The sequence below is a fragment of the Staurois parvus genome, unplaced genomic scaffold, assembly GCF_062004578.1.
Source record: "Staurois parvus isolate SC_StPar_1 unplaced genomic scaffold, SC_StPar_1.0 ptg000096l, whole genome shotgun sequence".
In the NCBI taxonomy this organism is placed as follows: Eukaryota; Metazoa; Chordata; class Amphibia; order Anura; family Ranidae; genus Staurois; species Staurois parvus.
Window position 1 is genome coordinate 14823171 of NW_028317892.1, and position 26298 is coordinate 14849468.

A 26298-nucleotide genomic window follows, 5' to 3' on the forward strand; every position below is an offset into this window, starting at 1 on the left:
TGGGCCAGCTGGCACATGAGGGCGTTTGTTTGCCTTCCTCAGCCAATGGGATGGGCTGTCTATGGATCAGAAGGTCTTTGTGTCTCCACGTATTCAGAAAGAACTGAAATTTTGGACATCCCCAGTGTGCCTTTTTAGAGGTGTGCCTCTCATCCCAGGAGATGGGATAATTTTGATGTCAGATGCCAGCCTCTCCCCAGTCTGAGGAGACAAGTGCGAGGTTGTTGGAGCCCAGTGCAATGCACACTCCAATTGTCTTGAACAGAAGACAGCTTTTCAAGCATTGCAAGAATTTCAGGAACTTCTCCAAGGGGGCCCGAGTGAAGCAGATGATTGGCAAAAAGACAGCAGTAGCCTACATTGCCTGCCAAGAGAGCACAAAAAGTCTTTTCATGTTGCATCTCGCAATAGAAACTTTTTGCTGGGTGGAGAGCAGCTTTTTCGGCAATTAATGGAGTCTACTTGCCGGGAAAGCATTATCAACTGACGGATCAGTTAGGAAGAGTATCATATTTTACAAGTACCAGTCATGGCTCTGTGGGGCATTCCAGCGTAGTTCTCATGGAAACTCCACTTAACGTGCAATTTCTGATATTTGCATGAAGGTAAAAATGCAAACACTCAGTTATACAAGATGGGTTCATAGTGCCATGGGTCCTTCCATTAGTCTGTCTTTTTCTGGGGTCTTTGATTAAGAAGGTGCTTCTGAAAATTTGGACAGAACACATTCAAGTCATGCAGGTGCGTTCCACCTGCTGAGGAGGCCTTGGTTTTCCCTGCTCCTCCAGATGTTGTCAACACCACCAATCCCATTTCCAGTCAAATGATATCTTATGCGAAGCTCAGTGGCAGAATCCCAATCCAGTGAGACTACATTTATTAGCCTGGTTATTGAATCAGCCGGACTAGAGTTGCAGGGATTGTCATCTGAGGTGGTTTAGACCTTGGTGAAGGCCATAAGGTCATCCAGGTATGCTACATACAAGAGCATCTAAAGGAAGTTTTTGTTCAGAAAAATATCTCTTCTGTCCACAGCTCTAGCCAACATCCCTGATTTCAGAATCAGCACTAGAGTTTGTGTGGCCATTCATATGTGACCCCCAAGGAAATCCTTGTTCCCTTAGTGGGACTTAGGCTTGGTTCTGAAAGCACTGGTGCAGTCACCCCTTGCTTTAATCATTTTATTCCTATTGAGGGTTCCTCATAGTAAAACTATTTGTTCTTCTGACAGCAATTACTTTAGACAGAATGGTGATGGAGATTGCACCTTCCTGCAAAGGCCCCTTTTGTGTCTTTTTAACAGAAATGGTGATACTACGACCAACTCCAAAGCTCAACTGGTAGTAACCAGTTCCCAGGAAATAGGGAGAGTCACTCTGAGTTTTTGCACAAGAGTCACTGAGTACATGGCAGAAAGACTTCAGTTTCGTACACATAGTCATGTTGCTAACAGTGTACCTGCAAAGGTCAAAAGACGTGAGGAAAGTGGGACATTTTTTCATAAGGTCCTGAAGAGTAATTTTCTATTGGATTACCAGGGTGATTAGATTGTCATACAGGAAGTAGGTTTTTCTGCTCTGCAACAGGTGCAAGCTTATTTGACCAGAGGGGTGGCAGCCTTTGGGGCAGTTATCCAATGATTTTAGTGGAACATATTGTGTGGTGATGTGAGGTGGGCCAGGAATACAGAAAACTGTTATCCAATATTGTAATTTTTCCTTTCCTGGTATAGCCTCACATCAGCACAGGACTCCCTTCCTAGTGGCCTATCATATGATAGGTTATTGAACACTTCAATTTGGGAAAGGGCTGTTTCTTATGGAGCTAGGAAGAGGTGGTTCTGTGGGTTCCAGAGGAGGAATTAACGTGTTGTGTGCTGACATGAGGACAGGCCAGGATTGGAACATTTACAGTAAGTATTTGATAACTATTTCCTTAATTTGGTATTGAGATGTAAATCACTGTTCTTGTTAGCTGCTCCTAAGGTGTTATATACACTCACCTGCCAATTGTATTAGGTACAGCTGTTCAATTGCTTGATAACACCAATCACATGGCAGCAACCCCAATGTATTTGGGCATCTAGATGTGGTGAAGATGACTTGAAGTTTAAACGAAGCATCAGAACGGAGAAGAAAGGGGATTTAAGTGACTTTGAATGTTGAATAGTTGTTTTTGCCAGACGGGCTGGTCTGAGTATTTCAAGAACTGATCTACTGGGATTTTCAATCAAAATAATCTCTAGGGTTTACAGAGAATGGTCTGAAAAATATCCAGTGAGTGGCAGTTGTGTGGACGAAAATGCCTTGTTGATGTCAGAGGAGAATGGGCAGACTGGTTGCTGAGACATTCAGATGGTACGGTCAGAATTTTGCGTAAAAAATATTAAAGCATGGATCCATCCTGCCTTGTATCAATGGTTTAGGCCATTGGTAGTGTAATGGTGTGGCGGAGATTTTCTTGGCACTAGCAAGGCATACATAATAAAGTGGCCAGTGAGCGTAGTTTAGGATTGATTTTGGTTTGCTGTGTGGGGATTGGTGGTTTCTTAATAGTATTGTACAAATCAATGGCCAACGCTGTTCACATGTTACTGCTTGTTCAAGTGATTTGTGCGATTAGGGACTCTGACTGGCCCTGGTGTCAGAAGGAATAAAAAAAAATTGGTAGCAGCAGGAGGAAAAGAAGTCCCATGTCAGCAGTTATATGTATGGGGGGAAAAATGACCACCTAAGTAGGAGGGGAAAGAGTCTATATTGTTGGTGTCAGTGGGGATAAAATAAGCCCCGCCACTGGTGACAGTGGAAGCATAATAAATCCAAATTTATTAAAGTGTAAAGAGGAAAATAAGCCCCATATTTTTGGTGTCAGTGGGAGGAAATAGGCCCCATGATGGTGTCTGGAGAAAATAAGCCCAATATCGGGGTCAGTGGGAAGAAGTAAGCTCCATATTGGTATCATTGGAAAAGAATAAGCTACATTGTTGTCAGTGGGAATAAAATAAGCCCCATCATTGTTAGTAGAAATGAAATTGGCCATGTGTCATTCTGTAAGTGAAATACAACAAGCCACATATTAAGTGGGAGTAGAAGAAATCCCATTGTTGGTGTGAAAGTGAGTAAAATAAGTCTCAACATTGGTGTCATTGTATGGGTAAAAATAAGCCCTGTTATTGGTGTCAGCAGGAATAAAAATAAGCTCCATTGTTGGTGTCAGTGGGGATAACATAAGCTCGACCCTTAATGTCATTGGGGTAAAAAGAAGCTCCAGAGTTGTCATTAGGAGGAAAATAAACCTTTTTGTTAGTGTCAGGGGTAGCAAAATAAGTCTCACATCACTGATGTCAGAGGAAAATAAACCCTATACTGTTGGTGTCAGTGGGAGTAAAATGGGCCGTGTCATCGGTGTCCCTGGAAGTAAAATGAGCCCCATATCAGTGTCAGTGGGAGGAAATAAGCCCCATATTGGTATCAGTGAAAGGGAATAAGCCCATTTGTCATTGTCAGTGGAAGTAAGGTAAACCCCATAATTGGTGTCAGTGAAACAAAATGTGCCCCAAATTACTGGTGTTAGTGAAATAAAACCTCATATTGATTGGTAGAAGGATAAGTCCAATTGTTGGTGTCACTTTGAGTAAAATATGCCCCATCATTGGCATCAGTGTGAATAAAATAAGCCCCATTGTTGTTGTTAGGCATATAATAAACCATTTTGTTGGTGTCAGTGGGAGAAAATCAAACTTCATTGCTGGTGTCAGTGGAAACCAAATAAGTCCCATATCGTTGGTGTAAAGAGGAAAATGAGACCCATATCGTTGGTGTCAGTGGGAGGAAATAAGCCCCACATTACTGGCATCAGAAGGAATAAAAATAACCCCCATTGATGTTAGTGGGATGAGGTAATCCCCATCATTGGTGTCATTAGGAGGGGAAATAAGCCTCTTATTAGTGGGAATAAAAATATGCTCCAACGTTGGTGTTATTGGGGATAGAAAAAGCCCCATCACTGTAGTCAGGAAGAGGATAACAAACCTTTTCGTTAGTGTCAGTAGCAGCAAACTAAGTCCTGTATGATTGATGAAAGTAAGAGAAAAATAAGCCCCATATTGTTGGTGTCAGTGGGTGTAACATGTTCTCCATGTTAGCAATGCCCCTTAGCATAAAATAAGCCCCATATTGATGTCAGTGGAAGGATTTAAGCCCCACATTGGTATGAATAGAAGGGAATAAGCCCCATCCTTGTCAGTGAGCATAAAATAACCCCCTAATTGGTGTTAGTGAAAATAAAATAGACCCTGCGTTGCTTGTATCAGTGAAATAAATGAAGCCACATATCACTGAGCAAGAAGAGAATAAGTCCCATTGTTGGTGTCACTGTGATTAAAATATGCCCCATTTTTGTCAGTGATAGATAAACCTCATCAGTGGTGGCAAAATAAGTCCCATATCATTGTCCGCAAGAGGAAAATAAGTCCCTTTTTGTTGGTGTCAGTGGGAGTTAAATGGTGTCATCAGTGTTCCTTGGAGTAGAATATGCCCCATATCAATGTCACTGGGAGGAAATAAGCCCCATAACAGTATCAAAGAAAAAGCATAAACCCCATCATTGTCGGGGAGTAAAATAAGCCCCACGATTTGGGGTTATTGGAAGTAAAATCTCAATGTTGGTGTTAGTGGAAGCAAAATAAGTCCAATATCCTTGCTGTAAAGTGGAAAATAAGCCCCATATTTTTTTATGTCGTGGGGTGGAAATAAGCACCATATTGCTGGATTCAGAAGGAATAAAAACACCCCACGATGATTTTAGCGGGATAAACTAATGCAAATCATTGGTGTCATTAAGAGATCAAATAAGCCCCTTTCTTGGTATTAGTGGGAATAAACATAAGCTCCATCTTTGGTGTCAGTGGGGATATAATAAGCCCCATCAGTGGTGACAACAGAAGAATGCGAAACCATTTCATTAGCATCGGCGGCAACAAAATAAGTCTCATATCATTGATGTCAGTGGGAAGAAAATAAGCCCCATATTGTTGGTGTCAGTGAGATTAAAATAGGCCCCGTGTCATCAGTGTCCCTGGGAGTAAAATATGGCTCATATCGGTGTCAATGGAAGAGAATACGTTCATCGTTGTCAGTGGGAGTACAATAACCCCCATCATTGGAGTTGGCAAAAATAAAATAGACCCCCTGTCACTGGTGTCAGTGAAATAAATAAGCCACATATCGAGTAGAAGGAGAATATGTCCCATTGTTTGTGTCGGTGTGTGTCAGTAGGAGGGACTAAGCCCCATATATTGGTGTCAGTAGGAGGGAATAAGTGTCATTGTTGGTGGGAATAAAATAAGCTCCATATCGGTGTCAGTAGGAGGGAATAAGCCCCATATATTGGTGTCAGTAGGAGGGAATAAGCGCCATTGTTGGTTGGAATAAAATAAGCCCCATATTGGTGTCAGTAGGCGTGAATAAGCCCCATATTGGTGTCGGTAGGAGGGAATAAGCCCCATATTGGTGTCAGTAGGAGGGAATAAGCCCCATATATTGGTGTCAGTAGGAGGGAATAAGCGCCATTGTTGGTTGGAATAAAATAAGCCCCATATTGGTGTCAGTAGGCGGGAATAAGCCCCATATCGGTGTCGGTAGGAGGGAATAAGCCCCATATTGGTGTCAGTAGGAGGGAATAAAAAATTATATACAAACACCTTTCCTTTTATACAAAATCAAAATGTCCCCAATGTCTTTAATCACCATATGAAATTCCACAAAATAAAGTCTTTTTCTTCTTTCAAAAAGAATCTCTCTCTTAATTTGTGAAGTTTCCAATGATCATAAACCTCAAAAAAAGACAAAACTCAAAATAGTGTCATACCCTTTATAAAATATGTGCCATTCACTGTGAGTCATGCAAACCACATAACTAGTGCAAAACAAACAAACAAAAAAACTATGTATGTGTGTGTATATATATATATATATATATATATATATTATATACACACATATATCCAAATCCTCCAAACATGAAAACACTCAAATTGTGTCTACTGCAGCAAATCAGTGATTCACTCAAATGATGTGTATAACCACACTATATCCAAAAACAGTGATCACCTTAAGCCCATGAAATCACAATATAACACTCAAACTCGTGTAACAGTGAATAATTACTATATATACTGTAATATATATATATATATATATATATATCTGAAGGGCATATCATAAGCTAAGATGACATCTTTCTTCAGGATCCAACTCAGTTCTCAGATTTCTCCTCCATTTCCCTCATAAATGAATCCACAATTAGATATGGTGGGTAAAATATAATACTAATTTATTCAGCAACTTACATTTAAGATTGGAGAAAACAGCTCCTCATAGCAAGGACAATTCCACTCTGTGTTTGTGAAGCAAGGGAACAACCACATGTTCCCACTTCCAAAATGGCCACGATCGCACTTCCGGTGAACGTCGATGCGTCAGGGGTCACGTGTTCTGACGCGTTTCACTTCCTTGACTTTTTCTTAAGGGGTCCTTATCGGTGTCAGTAGGAGGGAATAAGCCCCATATCGGTGTCAGTAGGAGGGAATAAGCCCCATATCGGTGTCAGTAGGAGGGAATAAGCCCCTTATCGGTGTCAGGAAGGAATAAGCCCCATATCAGTGTCAGTAGGAAGGAATAAGCCCCATATCGGTGTCAGTAGGAAGGAATAAGCCCCATATCGGTGTCAGTAGGAGGGAATAAGCCCCATATCGGTGTCAGTAGGAAGGAATAAGCCCCATATCGGTGTCAGTAGGAAGGAATAAGCCCCACTGATGGTGTTCGTGGGAACAAAACTAGCTCCATTTTGGTGTCATCGTAGTAAAATAATCCCCAACATTGGTGATATGGGGAGTAAAAATATGCCGTTATTGGTATAAACTCTGGTCCACTCTGCCGCATCACATGTGGCTAGCACAGGAACTGCACCGCAGTCCAGCGCAAATCACATGTGATTTCTGTGCAGTGCAATTTTGAGCCATACCGCATCCGCACCAAAAAAGTGCAGCACCCTTTTCTTGTCCGCACCAGATTCGGATTGTGTGGGTGTTCACACCCACGTGATCTGATTCTGCACTTAACATCGCATTTTGCGACACTCGATTTTGGGGTGTTGTTAACTTAAAATACACACCCGCAGCGGTTTGCATGAATGAAGTACGATTTATGATGCGGTGCAGAAATCGCACAGAAACCGTTGCAATTTCTGCACCGCATCAGTGTGAACCAGGGCTAAGTGCTAAGTCGGTGTCAGTGACATATATAAGCCCCATATCATTGGTGTCAGTGAGAGCGGAAATAAACATTGGTGTTCAGTGGTTGTTTTCCTAATCGCATGTTCCTTTTTATTGAAGCCGCAATTATACCGCGACTACAATGGCGGCCGCTTTGTGTTCCAGCACCCGTCACCCCACTGACACCCTGCATATCATGGGACACCTTGCAGGATGCAGAGCATGCTGAACAATGTCCGCAATCCCCGGCCTTTCCCTCCTGGTTGGGGACACTTGGTAACCATGTAATAACCCGTAGCAACCAATCAAATTACAGGTTACTATGGAGACGTCCATATAACTTATTGCACTTTGCATTATTAAATAACCTATTTTCCTAATTTAGTAACTGAATTTGACCAAAAAAGTCACAAACTATTTTTTTTTCTTCTGTAAAAAACCTTAATCTAGGTTCACACCTAAGCGTTTTCCGCAGCGTTTTGCAGAAACGCAGTACAGTCCATTGAGCATGATTTCCTATGGGACAGGTTCACATCTCTGCGTTTTCACCTGGTGCGTTTGTTGGAAAGGGTCAGCGACTTTATTAAATGCAAAATGTTGCATTTTTGTTTCGATAGACTTCAATGGAGGTGCTGCAGAAAAACTTGTAGTGCGTTTCTGCTGTGCTTTTGATGCATTTTGCGTTTTTAATCTGCCTAGCAACAAGAAAAAGAAGCACAATGCGTCAAACGCATGTGCAAAAAAAATGCAAATTGCACCACAAAAAGCACTTCAGAAATGCATCAAATGCAAACTGCACAGGTGTGAACCACCTACGCAGGTTGCATTTTAGTCATTTCTGCATTGCGTTTTGCATTTTTTCACTTGTGTTTTGCCACGTTTTTGATGTGTGTTGCGGTTTTTTAATTTTTTTTAATTTATTTTTTTTCTTGTTGCTAGGCAGGTTTAAAATGCAAAACGCATAAAAAGAATGTCAAAAACGCAATACATGTTTTTCTGCAGTGTTTCCATTGAAGTCTATAGAACCAAAAATGGCAACTTCTTGCGTTCAAACAAGTCCCTGACCCTTTGCAAAAAAACGCACTGGGTGAAAACACACAGGTGAGAACATGTCCCATAGGAAATCATGCTCAATGGACTGTGGAGCATTTCTGCAAAATGCTACGGAAAATACTTAGGTGTGAACCTGGGGGGGACAGACCATTTGGAAACTAGGGCACTGCCCGAGGGCCCGGGGTCAGTAGGGGGCCCCATGAGATACCCCTGGTACCTTTTTCGAGTTTGGGCAAGGACACAGGGGCCCCATGAGTTGTCAGGCCGCCCATGGTGTGGGTGTGAACCTAATGTCAGGCAAGTTCAATGCAAAAAAGCAACACTGGATCTGGGCACTAAGGGGTTACAGTTGAAGAGGAGTGGCTGGAAGTGTCAGCTGACCAGTTCACTATGCAGGCTTTTTTTTTTATTTGTTTTTTGAATTTCTTTTTACTTTATTTTAGTTTTTTTCCCCTTCTCTGCAGCTGTCCAGGAAAAGCGAGGCATCTAGGCACTGATTTCAAAAGAAAACAGTGTTTTTTAACCTTTTTGAGAGTTTGTCCGTTTGTCATTGATGCAAATAAAGTTGAGTGAGAAAAAAAAGTGGCTGCCCTATAAATACCGGAGGAAGCGGCAGCAATTTTGTCTTGCACATGGTCTGATGCTGCCACATGGTTGGTGAGTGGAGTTTGTATTGGATTATTTGGTACATTTTAGGCTTTTTTGCTGCACTTTTGTTTAAATGTGACAAATACATGTTACTGGGGCTGGTTTACTAATACTGGAGAGTGCAAAATCTGATGCAGCTGTGCATGGCAGCCAATCAGCTGCTAATCTCAGCTTGTTTAACCATTAGCCGCCCGGCCAATGGCCATTTGGCGGCTTAATTTGTGTCCCTGCATTCCGGGTGCACGCCATTTGTCGTGCTCCCGCACATGCGCCGTTTGCGCTAATGCAGAGCGGCGCAGCAGTGCGATCTGTCACCAGCCGTGCACCTCGGACACGGCCGATGACAGATCCAAGTACCGGCTCCCGTTGCTGGTACCATGTGACCTGCTGTGACCAATCACTAGAGATGAGCGAATCGAACATGGCGAAGTGGAATTCGTTTCGAAGATTAGGAAAAATTCGATTCGCGACGAATCCGAAGATTAGCAGACTTCGGATGCACAAATCGAATTTTTCCAAAAATGGCGGCGACATGTGTGGCGACGGAGCGGGGATCTCTGGGAAGGCGCGCAGACAAGGCGCGCTGACCCATAATGCATTCATTCATGACATGTGATCGCATTAGCCAATCAGCAGCCAGCCAGCACTGTGTAATGGTGGAGCTATAAATCGCGGCCATCTTAGAATTCTCCATTAGCCTCCGGTCATTCAAGAGAGACAGACCTGTCTGTATTGAGGGACAGAGTTAGGGCCACAGAGACTTTAGGGCCACAGAATCGTTACTCAGGGACACACAATCGTTACTCAGGGACACAGAATCGTTACTCAGGGACACAGAATCGTTACTCAGGGGCACACAATCGTTACTCAGGGACAGACACAGAATTGTTACTGAGGGACACAGAATCGTTACTGAGGGACACAGAATCGTTACTGAGGGACACAGAATTGTTACTCAGGGACAGACACAGAATTGTTACTCAGGGACACAGAATTGTTACTCAGGGACAGACACAGAATTGTTACTCAGGGACACAGAATTGTTACTGAGGGAAACAGAATTGTTACTGAGGGACACAGAATTGTTACTCGGACACAGAATTGTTACTGAGGGACACAGAATCGTTACTGAGGGACACAGAATTGTTACTCAGGGACACAGAATTGTTACTCAGGGACACAGAATTGTTACTCAGGGACAGACACAGAATTGTTACTCAGGGACACAGAATTGTTACTCAGGGACACAGAATTGTTACTGAGGGACACAGAATTGTTACTCAGGGACACAGAATTGTTACTCAGGGACACAGAATTGTTACTCAGGGACACAGAATTGTTACTCAGGGACACAGAATCGTTACTCAGGGACACAGAATTGTTACTCAGGGACAGACACAGAATTGTTACTCAGGGACACAGAATTGTTACTCAGGGACAGACACAGAATTGTTACTCAGGGACACAGAATTGTTACTGAGGGACACAGAATTGTTACTCAGGGACACAGAATTGTTACTCAGGGACAGACACAGAATTGTTACTCAGGGACAGACACAGAATTGTTACTCAGGGACACAGAATTGTTACTCAGGGACACAGAATTGTTACTCAGGGACACAGAATCGTTACTCAGGGACACAGAATCATTACTCAGGGACACAGAATCGTTACTGAGGGACACAGAATTGTTACTCAGGGACAGACACAGAATTGTTACTCAGGGACAGACACAGAATTGTTACTCAGGGACACAGAATTGTTACTCAGGGACACAGAATTGTTACTCAGGGACACAGAATTGTTACTCAGGGACAGACACAGAATTGTTAAAGGGACACAGAATTGTTAAAGGGACACAGAATTGTTACTCAGGGACACAGAATTGTTACTCAGGGATACAGAATTGTTACTCAGGGACATACACAGAATTGTTACTCAGGGACACAGAATTGTTACTCAGGGACACAGAATTGTTACTGAGGGACACAGAATCGTTACTGAGGGACACAAAATTGTTACTCAGGGACAGACACAGAATTGTTACTCAGGGACACAGAATTGTTACTCAGGGACACAGAATTGTTACTCAGGGACACAGAATTGTTACTCAGGGACACAGAATCATTACTGAGGGACACAGAATCGTTACTGAGGGACGCAGAATTGTTACTCAGGGACAAACACAGAATTGTTACTCAGGGACACAGAATTGTTACTCAGGGACACAGAATTGTTACTCAGGGACACAGAATCGTTACTGAGGGACACAGAATCGTTACTCAGGGACAGACACAGAATTGTTACTCAGGGACACAGAATTGTTACTCAGGGACACAGAATTGTTACTGAGGGACACAGAATCGTTACTGAGGGACACAGAATTGTTACTCAGGGACAGACACAGAATTGTTACTCAGGGACACAGAATTGTTACTCAGGGACACAGAATTGTTACTCGGGGACAAAGAATCGTTACTCGGGGACACAGAATCGTTACTCAGGGACACAGAATTGTTACTCAGGGACAGACACAGGATTGTTAAAGGGACACAGAATTGTTAAAGGGACACAGAATTGTTAAAGGGACACAGAATTGTTAAAGGGACACAGAATTGTTAAAGGGACACAGAATTGTTACTCAGGGATACAGAATTGTTACTCAGGGACATACACAGAATTGTTACTCAGGGACACAGAATTGTTACTCGGGGACACAGAATCGTTACTCAGGGACAGACACAGAATTGTTACTCAGGGACACAGAATTGTTACTCAGGGACACAGAATTGTTACTCAGGGACAGACACAGAATTGTTACTCAGGGACACAGAATTGTTACTCAGGGACACAGAATTGTTACTCAGGGACACAGAATCGTTACTCAGGGACACAGAATTGTTACTCAGGGACAGACACAGAATTGTTACTCAGGGACACAGAATTGTTACTCAGGGACACAGAATTGTTACTCAGGGACACAGAATTGTTACTCAGGGACACAGAATCGTTACTCAGGGACAGACACAGAATCGTTACTCAGGGACATAGAATCGTTACTCAGGGACAGACACAGAATCGTTACTCAGGGACACAGAATTGTTACTCGGGGACACAGAATCGTTACTCGGGGACACAGAATCGTTACTCGGGGACACAGAATTGTTACTCAGGGACACAGAATTGTTACTCAGGGACACAGAATCGTTACTCAGGGACAGACACAGAATCGTTACTCAGGGACATAGAATCGTTACTCAGGGACAGACACAGAATTGTTACTCAGGGACACAGAATTGTTACTCGGGGACAAAGAATCGTTACTCGGGGACACAGAATCGTTACTCAGGGACACAGAATTGTTACTCAGGGACAGACACAGAATTGTTACTCAGGGACACAGAATTGTTACTCAGGGACAGACACAGAATTGTTACTCAGGGACACAGAATCGTTACTCAGGGACACAGAATCGTTACTCAGGGACACAGAATCGTTACTCAGGGACACAGAATCGTTGAATTAAAGAGTATATCAGACAACACGCAAAGGAGTGGCAGAGGAGGCAATGTTTCAGGAGCGAGCAGACGTGGCAGCAGAGGAAGGGGTTGAGGCAGCACTAGTCGCAGCCAGAGGCCAGTGCTCCCGGTGTCATCCAGCGGTCGTGTCTCCACCGACAACCCTGCCATCATTGATTGGTTGGCTCGGTCGTCTTCCTCTTCCCAGGTCACCTCTGACACCTACAGCCAACGGTCGGTGGGTACGTCAGACACAACCGTTAGTTGGCATGGCCCGGGAGCAAGCCCACTGAAATCACATGTCCTCTTCCTGCCCCTGTCCTTTGGTGTTCCCTCACCAAGCAAAGTATCGCATGCTGTGATCTCAGCCCCACTGTACAGTGAGGAAGAGCTAACAGAGGGCGGTCAGGAACGGGGGGAGACATCCGCCTCTTCAGCAGCCAGGCGAAGAAGTACTGGCGAGGAGAGTGGCTCGGTAGCCGGTCTAGAGACAGGTCTGTCTCCTGACCCACACGCAACCGAGGGGGCTAGTAGTGAGGCGGAGACCCTAATTGATGATGATGAGGCTGATCGCACTTGGCAGCCTCGTCGTCATCAGGCTATTGCTTCCGCATCATCAGGAGAAGAGGGTGCCAGCTTGGCAGCGAGCAAAACAGTCGGTGGGTTGCCCAGGAGGCAGCAGGGTCGCAGCAGTGTCAGTGGAGGCAAACGGCCACGGAGTAGAGCACCAGCTCCACTGCAGCCTACCACCACGGCCAGTAGTGGTGCCGGTGTGCACGGAGGAAGTAGCAGTCAGCCAGTGAGGAGTAGCGGGGGCAAAGTTTCCTACTCGGCGGTGTGGCAATTTTTCATCAAGCCGCCCGAGGAAGTAAATGTAGCCGTATGTCGACTATGTGGCCAGAAAGTCAAGCGTGGCCAGGGGGCCCATGTTGGGACTACAGCGTTGCGTCAGCATATGCAGCGTCGCCATTCGGTGGCCTGGGAAAACCGTGATAAAGATACGGCGGTTCTGCCTGCCCCAGCCCCCGCTCCATCACCCGCTCCGTTACTTGCTCCGTCACCCGACGTCAATCGCCCTCTATCAGCCAGTCAAGGCTCCAACACCTCTGCTGAGGGGAGTTGTTGCTCGTTGGCATCTTTTGCTCGTTCAGATGCTCCTTCTCCTGCTACTCCTCTTCACGGATTCCGTCAGCAGTCTTTCTTGGAATCCGTTTCCAAGAGACAACAGTTTGCGAGCACGCACCCGACGGTGCAGAAGCTGAACGTCCTCCTGTCCAAGTTGCTGGTGCTGCAGTCCCTCCCTTTCCAAGTGGTGGACTCAGCACCTTTCCGAGAAATGATGGCTTGTGCCGCGCCGCGGTGGAGAGTGCCAAGCCGGCATTTCTTCGCCAAAAAGGCAGTGCCAGCCCTGCATTCACATGTAGAAGAGATGGTGGGCCAGTCTTTGAGCATGTCGGTCTCTGCCAAAGTGCACGGCAGGGCCGACGTGTGGAGCTGTAACTATGGTCAGGGACAGTACATGTCATTTACGGGCCACTGGGTGAACGTGGTGCCGGCACAGCCGCACCAGCAACTTGGACAGGTCACGCCGCTTTTGCCTCCACGTTTGCACGTCCTTGGTCCAGCAAAGATGTCCGCCTCTACCACCTCTTCTTCCGCCGTGTCCTCAGCCGCCACCCCCGTGCCAAGTCCCATTACCCGACCGGCATATCACATGTGCAGGGCGCAACGGTGTCACACTGTGCTGCACCTGGTATGCCTTGGCGAACGTAGTCACACAGGGGAGGAACTTCTGAGTGTAATGAACAGAGAAATCGACAGATGGCTGTCTCCGCGCAAACTGAAAATCGGAACCATGTTGACCGACAACGGAAAGAACATGGTGTCTGCTCTGCGTCAAGGAAGGTTGTGCCATGCGCCATGCATGGCTCACGTGTTCAATCTGGTTGTCAAGCGGTTCCTAAAATCCACCATCCCACTGCAAGACATCCTTAAAATGTCACGTAAACTTTGCATGCATTTCAGCCATTCCTACACCGGAAAGCACACCCTCCTTGAGCTGCAGCGGCAGAACGAAATTCCACAGCATCGCCTGATCTGCGACGTTGCAACAAGGTGGAATTCAACCCTACACATGTTAGACCGCCTTTACGAACAACGAAAGGCCATCACCGATTTCCTGATGTTACAAGCGGATAAAGGTACTCCCCTGTGTAACTTAGATGTCAGCCATTGGCAGCTCATGCGTGACACCTGCCGCTTGCTCAGGCCCTTTGAGGAGGCCACGCTATTCGTGAGTCAGCAGGACTACGGGATGAACGACGTCATTCCTCTGTTGCACGTCCTGGAACAAATGCTGTTAACAATGGCTGGTCAGGGTGCGGTAGACGTGGCGCACAGATCTCAACGCCACATGACCCCTGTGGGGGCAGGACAGGAAGAAGAGGAGGAGGTAGAGGAGGACATTGGTGCTCAGGAATTATTGAGTGAAATGGGTGGTTTTTCCACTCAGCGGACAGGAGTGGAGGAGCAGGAGCATCTGGTAGAGGAGGAGACAGAGGACCCAGACGCACCGTGGCAGTATGCTGTGGAGATGGAGGCAGGGAGTCCCTCGCATTCCTTGGCACAAATGGCCCATAGCATGCTCGCTTGCATAGGCGACAGCCGAATAATAACCATCAGACAGAGGGATGACTTTTGGCTGTCCACCTTGTTGGACCCTCGCTACCGTTCAAAAATGGTGGCCTTTTTCACACCTGCTGAGAGGGAGGCCAAAATAACGTACTATAAAAACCACCTATGTAGTCAGTTGGTCTCTGCCTTTCTGCGCCAACGTCCATCCTCAGACACTGTGGGCCCTGTGCGCTCGCGTTCCGCTGCCATGGCAGCAGGGGAGGGGTGGGGTGGTAGGAGCAGTGGCAGCTCCACCAGCAGCGGCTGCCTCAGTCTGCAGTCGATGATGAGTAGCTTTCTTCACCAGCGCAGTGAGGAAACTACTAACCAGCCGCAGCAGCAGCAGCAGCATCAGGTGGACCCGGAGCAGGACCTCAAACAACAAGCTTGGGCCTACTTGGACAGCACCCTGCCAACCGAGGTAGACAATCCCCTTGACTACTAGGCAACGAAACTTGACCTTTGGCCCCAACTAGCTGAATTTGCCCTTGAAAGGCTGTCATGCCCGGCCAGTAGCGTGGCATCAGAGCGCGTGTTTAGTGCGGCAGGAGGTATTGTAACTCCGCGGAGGACACGACTGTCCACCCAAAGTGTGGAGAGACTCACGTTTGTGAAAATGAATCAGGCGTGGATTAGTCTGGATTTCAAACCACCAGTTCCTGACACAACTGACTAAATCCGCCATGAATCATGCCCCAAACATGTGCCACTTTCAGGTCTCCTCACACTGCTGGTGTGTTCCATTTTTTGTCATAGGGTGCTGGCAGATTACGGGCCTCCCATAGCTGCTGCCAGGCCCCTAATCTGCCATGGGCCCCTATACCGCCTCCTCATGCTGCTGCCAAGTCCAGAGTCTCTCATGGGTCCCTGTACGGCCTCCCATTGCTGCTGCCAGGCCCCTAATCTGCCATGGGCCCCTATATACCGCCTCCTCATGCTGCTGCCAGGTCCAGAGTCTGTCATGGGTCCCTGTACGGCCTCCCATTGCTGCTGTCTCCATCGCCACACTCTGCCATGTGCCACTTTCAGGTCTCCTCACACTGCTGGTGTGTTCCATTTTGTCATAGGGTGCTGGCAGATTACGGGCATCCCATTGCTGCTGCCAGGCCCGTAATCTGCCATGGGCCCCTGTACCGCCTCCTAATGCTGCTGCCAGGTCCAGAGTGTGTCATGGGTCCCTGTACGGCCTCCCATTGCTGCTGTCTCCATCGCCACACTCTGCCATGTGCCACTTTCAGGTCTCCTCACACTGCTGGTGGGTTCCATTTTTGTCATAGGGTGCTGTATGGCCTCCCATTGCTGCTGCCTCCACCGCCACACTGTGGCTCCACACTCTGGTTTTGGCCCCGTGACTGCCCAAATGAGTGAAGTGTGCGCTGATTCTAAGATCGACGGCACTCATCTGCATGTCATACTGACTGACAGTATTATTTCTCTTCCCCAGCAGACTCCAAGGGCATTTAAATTAAAGGTACAGTGTTCTGCACTAATATAAAGGCTCTCTGAAGCCTAGAAACACCCTTTTATAAGTTAAATTCGCAGCGAATATATTCGCATCGAATCAAATTTATTCCTCGAATTCGCCGAATCAGCCGAATCGAATTTTTGAATACTTCGCTCATCTCTAATTTTTATACTCGTTGGAACTTCATTTTTCCAAAGGGTTACCAGAGGGGTGAAAAATGAGTTGATTTGAGCTTTAAACAGCCAATAAATTGGCTGAGAAACTGGCATTTTCCAAAACCGGAAGTGGCATTTAATGTCCTTTCTCTTTGACTTTTTAGGGTTTAAAGACCTGCTGCATCCTTTTTTCACATTTTTAAGCCTGTTTAGACACCTTTTGGGCCACTCGGAGTATTTGGCAAAAATTTGAAAATTTCGAGGAGCACACCCCTCAAAATGGACCCCCCATTTTTATTGCATTTTTATACTCGTTGGAACTTCTTTTTACCAAGGGGTTGCCAGAGGGGTGAAAATGAGTTGATTTGAGCCTTAAACAGCCAATAAATTGGCTGGGAATCTGGCATTTTCCAAAACCGGAAGTGGCATTTAATGTCCTTTCTCTTTGACTTTTTAGGGTTTAAAGACCTGCTGCATCCTTTTTTCACATTTTTAAGCCTGTTTAGACACCTTTTGGGCCACTCGGAGTATTTGGCAAAAATTTGAAAATTTCGAGGAGCACACCCCTCAAAATGGACCCCCCATTTTTATTGCATTTTTATACTCGTTGGAACTTCTTTTTACCAAGGGGTTACCAGAGGGGTGAAAAATGAGTTGATTTGAGCTTTAAACAGCCAATAAATTGGCTGGGAAACTGGCATTTTCCAAAACCGGAAGTGGCATTTAATTTCCTTTCTCTTTGACTTTTTAGGGTTTAAAGACCTGCTGCATCCATTTTTCACATTTTTAAGCCTGTTTAGACACCTTTTGGGCCACTCGGAGAATTTGGCAAAAATTTGAAAATTTCGAGGAGCACACCCCTCAAAACGGACCCCCCATTTTTATTGCATTTTTATACTCGTTGGAACTTCTTTTTTCCAAGGGGTTACCAGAGGGGTGAAAAATGAGTTGATTGGAGCTTTAAAAAGCCAATCAACTGGCTGGGAAACTGGCATTTTCCAAAACCGGAAGTGGCATTTAATGTCCTTTCTCTTTGACTTTTTAGGGTTTAAAGACCTGCTGCATCCACTTTTCACATTTTTAAGCCTGTTTAGACACCTTTTGGGCCACTCGGAGAATTTGGCAAAAATTTGAAAATTTCGAGGAGCACACCCCTCAAAACGGACCCCCCATTTTTATTGCATTTTTATACTCGTTGGAACTTCTTTTTTCCAAGGGGTTACCAGAGGGGTGAAAATTAGTTGATTTGAGCTTTAAACAGCCAATAAATTGGCTGGGAAACTGGCATTTTCCAAAACCGGAAGTGGCATTTAATGTCCTTTCTCTTTGACTTTTTAGGGTTTAAAGACCTGCTTCATCCATTTTTCACATTTTTAAGCCTGTTTAGACACCTTTTGGGCCACTCGGAGAATTTGGCAAAAATTTGAAAATTTCGAGGAGCACACCCCTCAAAACGGACCCCCCATTTTTATTGCATTTTTATACTCGTTGGAACTTCTTTTTACCAAGGGGTTACCAGAGGGGTGAAAATGAGTTGATTTGAGCTTTAAACAGCCAATAAATTGGCTGGGAATCTGGCATTTTCCAAAACCGGAAGTGGCATTTACTGTCCTTTCTCTTTGACTTTTTAGGGTTTAAAGACCTGCTGCATCCATTTTTCACATTTTTAAGCCTGTTTAGACACCTTTTGGGCCACCTGGAGAATTTGGCAAAAATTTGAAAATTTCGAGGAGCACACCCCTCAAAACGGACCCCCCATTTTTATTGCATTTTTATACTCGTTGGAACGTCTTTTTACCAAGGGGTTACCAGAGGGGTGAAAATGAGTTGATTTGAGCTTTAAACAGCCAATAAATTGGCTGGAAAACTGGCATTTTCCAAAACCGGAAGTGGCATTTAATGTCCTTTCTCTTTGACTTTTTAGGGTTTAAAGACCTGCTTCATCCATTTTTCACATTTTTAAGCCTGTTTAGACACCTTTTGGGCCACTCGGAGAATTTGGCAAAAATTTGAAAATTTCGAGGAGCACACCCCTCAAAACGGACCCCCCATTTTTATTGCATTTTTATACTCGTTGGAACTTCTTTTTACCAAGGGGTTACCAGAGGGGTGAAAAATGAGTTGATTTGAGCTTTAAAAAGCCAATCAATTGGCTGAGAAACTGGCATTTTCCAAAACCGGAAGTGGCATTTAGTGTCCTTTCTCCTTGACTTTTTAGGGTTTAAAGACCTGCTGCATCAATTTTTCACATTTTTAAGCCTGTTTAGACACCTTTTGGGCCACTCGGAGAATTTGGCAAAAATTTGAAAATTTCGAGGAGCACACCCCTCAAAACGGACCCCCCATTTTTATTGCATTTTTATACTCATTGGAACTTCTTTTTTCCAAGGGGTTTCCAGAGGGGTGAAAATGAGTTGATTTGAGCTTTAAACAGCCAATAAATTGGCCGGGAAACTGGCATTTTCCAAAACCGGAAGTGGCATTTAATTTCCTTTCTCTTTGACTTTTTAGGGTTTAAAGACCTGCTGCATCCATTTTTCCACATTTTTAAGCCTGTTTAGACACCTTTTGGGCCACTCGGAGAATTTGGCAAAAATTTGAAAATTTCCAGGAGCACACCCCTCAAAACGGACCCCCCATTTTTATTGCATTTTTATACTCGTTGGAACTTCTTTTTTCCACGGGGTTACCAGAGGGGTGAAAATTAGTTGATTTGAGCTTTAAACAGCCAATAAATTGGCTGGGAAACTGGCATTTTCCAAAACCGGAAGTGACATTTAATGTCCTTTCTCTTTGACTTTTTAGGGTTTAAAGACCTGCTTCATCCATTTTTCACATTTTTAAGCCTGTTTAGACACCTTTTGGGCCACTCGGAGAATTTGGCAAAAATTTGAAAATTTCGAGGAGCACACCCCTCAAAACGGACCCCCCATTTTTATTGCATTTTTATACTCGTTGGAACTTCTTTTTTCCAAGGGGTTACCAGAGGGGTGAAAATGAGTTGATTTGAGCTTTAAACAGCCAATAAATTGGCTGGGAAACTGGCATTTTCCAAAACCGGAAGTGGCATTTAATGTCCTTTCTCTTTGACTTTTTAGGGTTTAAAGACCTGCTTCATCCATTTTTCACATTTTTAAGCCTGTTTAGACACCTTTTGGGCCACTCGGAGAATTTGGCAAAAATTTGAAAATTTCGAGGAGCACACCCCTCAAAACGGACCCCCCATTTTTATTGCATTTTTATACTCGTTGGAACTTCTTTTTTCAAAGGGGTTACCAGAGGGGTGAAAATGAGTTGATTTGAGCTTTAAACAGCCAATAAATTGGCTGGGAAACTGGCATTTTCCAAAACCGGAAGTGGCATTTAATGTCCTTTCTCTTGACTTTTTAGGGTTTAAAGACCTGCTTCATCCATTTTTCACATTTTTAAGCCTGTTTAGACACCTTTTGGGCCACTCGGAGAATTTGGCAAAAATTTGAAAATTTCGAGGAGCACACCCCTCAAAACGGACCCCCCATTTTTATTGCATTTTTATACTCGTTGGAACTTCTTTTTACCAAGGGGTTACCAGAGGGGTGAAAAATGAATTGATTTGAGCTTTAAACAGCCAATAAATTGGCTGGGAAACTGGCATTTTCCAAAACCGGAAGTGGCATTTAATGTCCTTTCTCTTTGACTTTTTAGGGTTTGAAGACCTGCTGCATCCATTTTTCACATTTTTAAGCCTTTTTAGACACCTTTTGGGCCACCTGGAGAATTTGGCAAAAATTTGAAAATTTCGAGGAGCACACCCCCTCAAAACGGACCCCCCATTTTTATTGCATTTTTATACTCGTTGGAACTTCTTTTTACCAAGGGGTTACCAGAGGGGTGAAAATGAGTTGATTTGAGCTTTAAACAGCCAATAAATTGGCTGGGAAACTGGCATTTTCCAAAACCGGAAGTGGCATTTAATGTCCTTTCTCTTTGACTTTTTAGGGTTTAAAGACCTGCTGCATCCACTTTTCACATTTTTAAGCCTGTTTAGACACCTTTTGGGCCACTCGGAGAATTTGGCAAAAATTTGAAAATTTCGAGGAGCACACCCCTCAAAACGGACCCCCCATTTTTATTGCATTTTTATACTCGTTGGAACTTCTTTTTTCCAAGGGGTTACCAGAGGGGTGAAAATGAGTTGATTTGAGCTTTAAACAGCCAATAAATTGGCTGGGAAACTGGCATTTTCCAAAACCGGAAGTGGCATTTAATGTCCTTTCTCTTTGACTTTTTAGGGTTTAAAGACCTGCTTCATCCATTTTTCACATTTTTAAGCCTGTTTAGACACCTTTTGGGCCACTCGGAGAATTTGGCAAAAATTTGAAAATTTCGAGGAGCACACCCCTCAAAATGGACCCCCCATTTTTATTGCATTTTTATACTCGTTGGAACTTCTTTTTACCAAGGGGTTACCAGAGGGGTGAAAAATGAGTTGATTTGAGCTTTAAACAGCCAATAAATTGGCTGGGAATCTGGCATTTTCCAAAATCGGAAGTGGCATTTAATGTCCTTTCTCTTTGACTTTTTAGGGTTTAAAGACCTGCTGCATCCATTTTTCACATTTTTAAGCCTGTTTAGACACCTTTTGGGCCACTCGGAGAATTTGGCAAAAATTTGAAAATTTCGAGGAGCACACCCCTCAAAACGGACCCCCCATTTTTATTGCATTTTTATACTCGTTGGAACTTCTTTTTACCAAGGGGTTACCAGAGGGGTGAAAATGAGTTGATTTGAGCTTTAAACAGCCAATAAATTGGCTGGGAATCTGGCATTTTCCAAAACCGGAAGTGGCATTTACTGTCCTTTCTCTTTGACTTTTTAGGGTTTAAAGACCTGCTGCATCCATTTTTCACATTTTTAAGCCTGTTTAGACACCTTTTGGGCCACCTGGAGAATTTGGCAAAAATTTGAAAATTTCGAGGAGCACACCCCCTCAAAACGGACCCCCCATTTTTATTGCATTTTTATACTCGTTGGAACTTCTTTTTTCCAAGGGGTTACCAGAGGGGTGAAAAATGAGTTGATTTGAGCTTTAAAAAGCCAATCAATTGGCTGAGAAACTGGCATTTTCCAAAACCGGAAGTGGCATTTAATGTCCTTTCTCTTTGACTTCTTAGGGTTTAAAGACCTGCTTCATCCATTTTTCAAATTTTTAAGCCTGTTTAGACACCTTTTGGGCCACTCGGAGAATTTGGCAAAAATTTGAAAATTTCGAGGAGCACACCCCCTCAAAACGGACCCCCCATTTTTATTGCATTTTTATACTCGTTGGAACTTCTTTTTACCAAGGGGTTACCAGAGGGGTGAAAATGAGTTGATTTGTGCTTTAAACAGCCAATCAATTGGCTGGGAAACTGGCATTTTCCAAAACCGGAAGTGGCATTTAATGTCCTTTCTCTTTGACTTTTTAGGGTTTAAAGACCTGCTGCATCCATTTTTCACATTTTTAAGCCTTTTTAGACACCTTTTGGGCCACTCGGAGAATTTGGCAAAAATTTGAAAATTTCGAGGAGCACACCCCTCAAAAAGGACCCCCCATTTTTATTGCATTTTTATACTCGTTGGAACTTCTTTTTACCAAGGGGTTACCAGAGGGGTGAAAATGAGTTGATTTGAGCTTTAAACAGCCAATAAATTGGCTGGGAATCTGGCATTTTCCAAAATCGGAAGTGGCATTTAATGTCCTTTCTCTTTGACTTTTTAGGGTTTAAAGACCTGCTGCATCCATTTTTCACATTTTTAAGCCTGTTTAGACACCTTTTGGGCCACTCGGAGAATTTGGCAAAAATTTGAAAATTTCGAGGAGCACACCCCTCAAAACGGACCCCCCATTTTTATTGCATTTTTATACTCGTTGGAACTTCTTTTTACCAAGGGGTTACCAGAGGGGTGAAAATGAGTTGATTTGAGCTTTAAACAGCCAATAAATTGGCTGGGAATCTGGCATTTTCCAAAACCGGAAGTGGCATTTAATGTCCTTTCTCTTTGACTTTTTAGGGTTTAAAGACCTGCTGCATCCATTTTTCACATTTTTAAGCCTGTTTAGACACCTTTTGGGCCACCTGGAGAATTTGGCAAAAATTTTAAAATTTCGAGGAGCACACCCCTCAAAACGGACCCCCCATTTTTATTGCATTTTTATACTCGTTGGAACTTCTTTTTACCAAGGGGTTACCAGAGGGGTGAAAATGAGTTGATTTGAGCTTTAAACAGCCAATAAATTGGCTGGGAATCTGGCATTTTCCAAAACCGGAAGTGGCATTTACTGTCCTTTCTCTTTGACTTTTTAGGGTTTAAAGACCTGCTGCATCCATTTTTCACATTTTTAAGCCTGTTTAGACACCTTTTGGGCCACCTGGAGAATTTGGCAAAAATTTGAAAATTTCGAGGAGCACACCCCTCAAAACGGACCCCCCATTTTTATTGCATTTTTATACTCGTTGGAACTTCTTTTTTCCAAGGGGTTACCAGAGGGGTGAAAAATGAGTTGATTTGAGCTTTAAAAAGCCAATCAATTGGCTGAGAAACTGGCATTTTCCAAAACCGGAAGTGGCATTTAATGTCCTTTCTCTTTGACTTTTTAGGGTTTAAAGACCTGCTGCATCCACTTTTCACATTTTTAAGCCTGTTTAGACACCTTTTGGGCCACTCGGAGAATTTGGCAAAAATTTGAAAATTTCGAGGAGCACACCCCTCAAAACGGACCCCCCATTTTTATTGCATTTTTATACTCGTTGGAACTTCTTTTTTCCAAGGGGTTACCAGAGGGGTGAAAATGAGTTGATTTTAGCTTTAAACAGCCAATAAATTGGCTGGGAAACTGGCATTTTCCAAAACCGGAAGTGGCATTTAATGTCCTTTCTCTTTGACTTTTTAGGGTTTAAAGACCTGCTTCATCCATTTTTCACATTTTTAAGCCTGTTTAGACACCTTTTGGGCCACTCGGAGAATTTGGCAAAAATTTGAAAATTTCGAGGAGCACACCCCTCAAAACGGACCCCCCATTTTTATTGCATTTTTATACTCGTTGGAACTTCTTTTTACCAAGGGGTTACCAGAGGGGTGAAAAATGAGTTGATTTGAGCTTTAAACAGCCAATAAATTGGCTGGGAAACTGGCATTTTCCAAAACCGGAAGTGGCATTTAATGTCCTTTCTCTTTGACTTTTTAGGGTTTAAAGACCTGCTGCATCCATTTTTCACATTTTTAAGCCTTTTTAGACACCTTTTGGGCCACTTGGAGAATTTGGCAAAAATTTGAAAATTTCGAGGAGCACACCCCTCAAAACGGACCCCCCATTTTTATTGCATTTTTATACTCGTTGGAACTTCTTTTTACCAAGGGGTTACCAGAGGGGTGAAAATGAGTTGATTTGAGCTTTAAACAGCCAATAAATTGGCTGGGAATCTGGCATTTTCCAAAATCGGAAGTGGCATTTAATGTCCTTTCTCTTTGACTTTTTAGGGTTTAAAGACCTGCTGCATCCATTTTTCACATTTTTAAGCCTGTTTAGACACCTTTTGGGCCACTCGGAGAATTTGGCAAAAATTTGAAAATTTCGAGGAGCACACCCCTCAAAACGGACCCCCCATTTTTATTGCATTTTTATACTCGTTGGAACTTCTTTTTACCAAGGGGTTACCAGAGGGGTGAAAATGAGTTGATTTGAGCTTTAAACAGCCAATAAATTGGCTGGGAATCTGGCATTTTCCAAAACCGGAAGTGGCATTTAATGTCCTTTCTCTTTGACTTTTTAGGGTTTAAAGACCTGCTGCATCCATTTTTCACATTTTTAAGCCTGTTTAGACAACTTTTGGGCCACCTGGAGAATTTGGCAAAAATTTGAAAATTTCGAGGAGCACACCCCTCAAAACGGACCCCCCATTTTTATTGCATTTTTATACTCGTTGGAACTTCTTTTTTCCAAGGGGTTACCAGAGGGGTGAAAAATGAGTTGATTTGAGCTTTAAAAAGCCAATCAATTGGCTGAGAAACTGGCATTTTCCAAAACCGGAAGTGGCATTAAGTGTCCTTTCTCCTTGACTTTTTAGGGTTTAAAGACCTGCTGCATCCATTTTTCACATTTTTAAGCCTGTTTAGACACCTTTTGGGCCACTCGGAGAATTTGGCAAAAATTTGAAAATTTCGAGGAGCACACCCCTCAAAACGGACCCCCCATTTTTATTGCATTTTTATACTCGTTGGAACTTCTTTTTACCAAGGGGTTACCAGAGGGGTGAAAATGAGTTGATTTGAGCTTTAAACAGCCAATAAATTGGCTGGGAATCTGGCATTTTCCAAAACCGGAAGTGGCATTTACTGTCCTTTCTCTTTGACTTTTTAGGGTTTAAAGACCTGCTGCATCCATTTTTCACATTTTTAAGCCTGTTTAGACAACTTTTGGGCCACCTGGAGAATTTGGCAAAAATTTGAAAATTTCGAGGAGCACACCCCTCACAACGGACCCCCCATTTTTATTGCATTTTTATACTCGTTGGAACTTCTTTTTTCCAAGGGGTTACCAGAGGGGTGAAAAATGAGTTGATTTGAGCTTTAAAAAGCCAATCAATTGGCTGAGAAACTGGCATTTTCCAAAACCGGAAGTGGCATTAAGTGTCCTTTCTCCTTGACTTTTTAGGGTTTAAAGACCTGCTGCATCCATTTTTCACATTTTTAAGCCTGTTTAGACACCTTTTGGGCCACTCGGAGAATTTGGCAAAAATTTGAAAATTTCGAGGAGCACACCCCTCAAAACGGACCCCCCATTTTTATTGCATTTTTATACTCGTTGGAACTTCTTTTTACCAAGGGGTTACCAGAGGGGTGAAAAATGAATTGATTTGGGCTTTAAACAGCCAATAAATTGGCTGGGAAACTGGCATTTTCCAAAACCAGAAGTGGCATTTAATGTCCTTTCTCTTTGACTTTTTAGGGTTTGAAGACCTGCTGCATCCATTTTTCACATTTTTAAGCCTTTTTAGACACCTTTTGGGCCACTCGGAGAATTTGGCAAAAATTTGAAAATTTCGAGGAGCACACCCCTCAAAACGGACCCCCCATTTTTATTGCATTTTTATACTCGTTGGAACTTCTTTTTACCAAGGGGTTACCAGAGGGGTGAAAATGAGTTGATTTGAGCTTTAAACAGCCAATAAATTGGCTGGGAATCTGGCATTTTCCAAAATCGGAAGTGGCATTTAATGTCCTTTCTCTTTGACTTTTTAGGGTTTAAAGACCTGCTGCATCCATTTTTCACATTTTTAAGCCTGTTTAGACACCTTTTGGGCCACTCGGAGAATTTGGCAAAAATTTGAAAATTTCGAGGAGCACACCCCTCAAAACGGACCCCCCATTTTTATTGCATTTTTATACTCGTTGGAACTTCTTTTTACCAAGGGGTTACCAAAGGGGTGAAAATGAGTTGATTTGAGCTTTAAACAGCCAATAAATTGGCTGGGAATCTGGCATTTTCCAAAA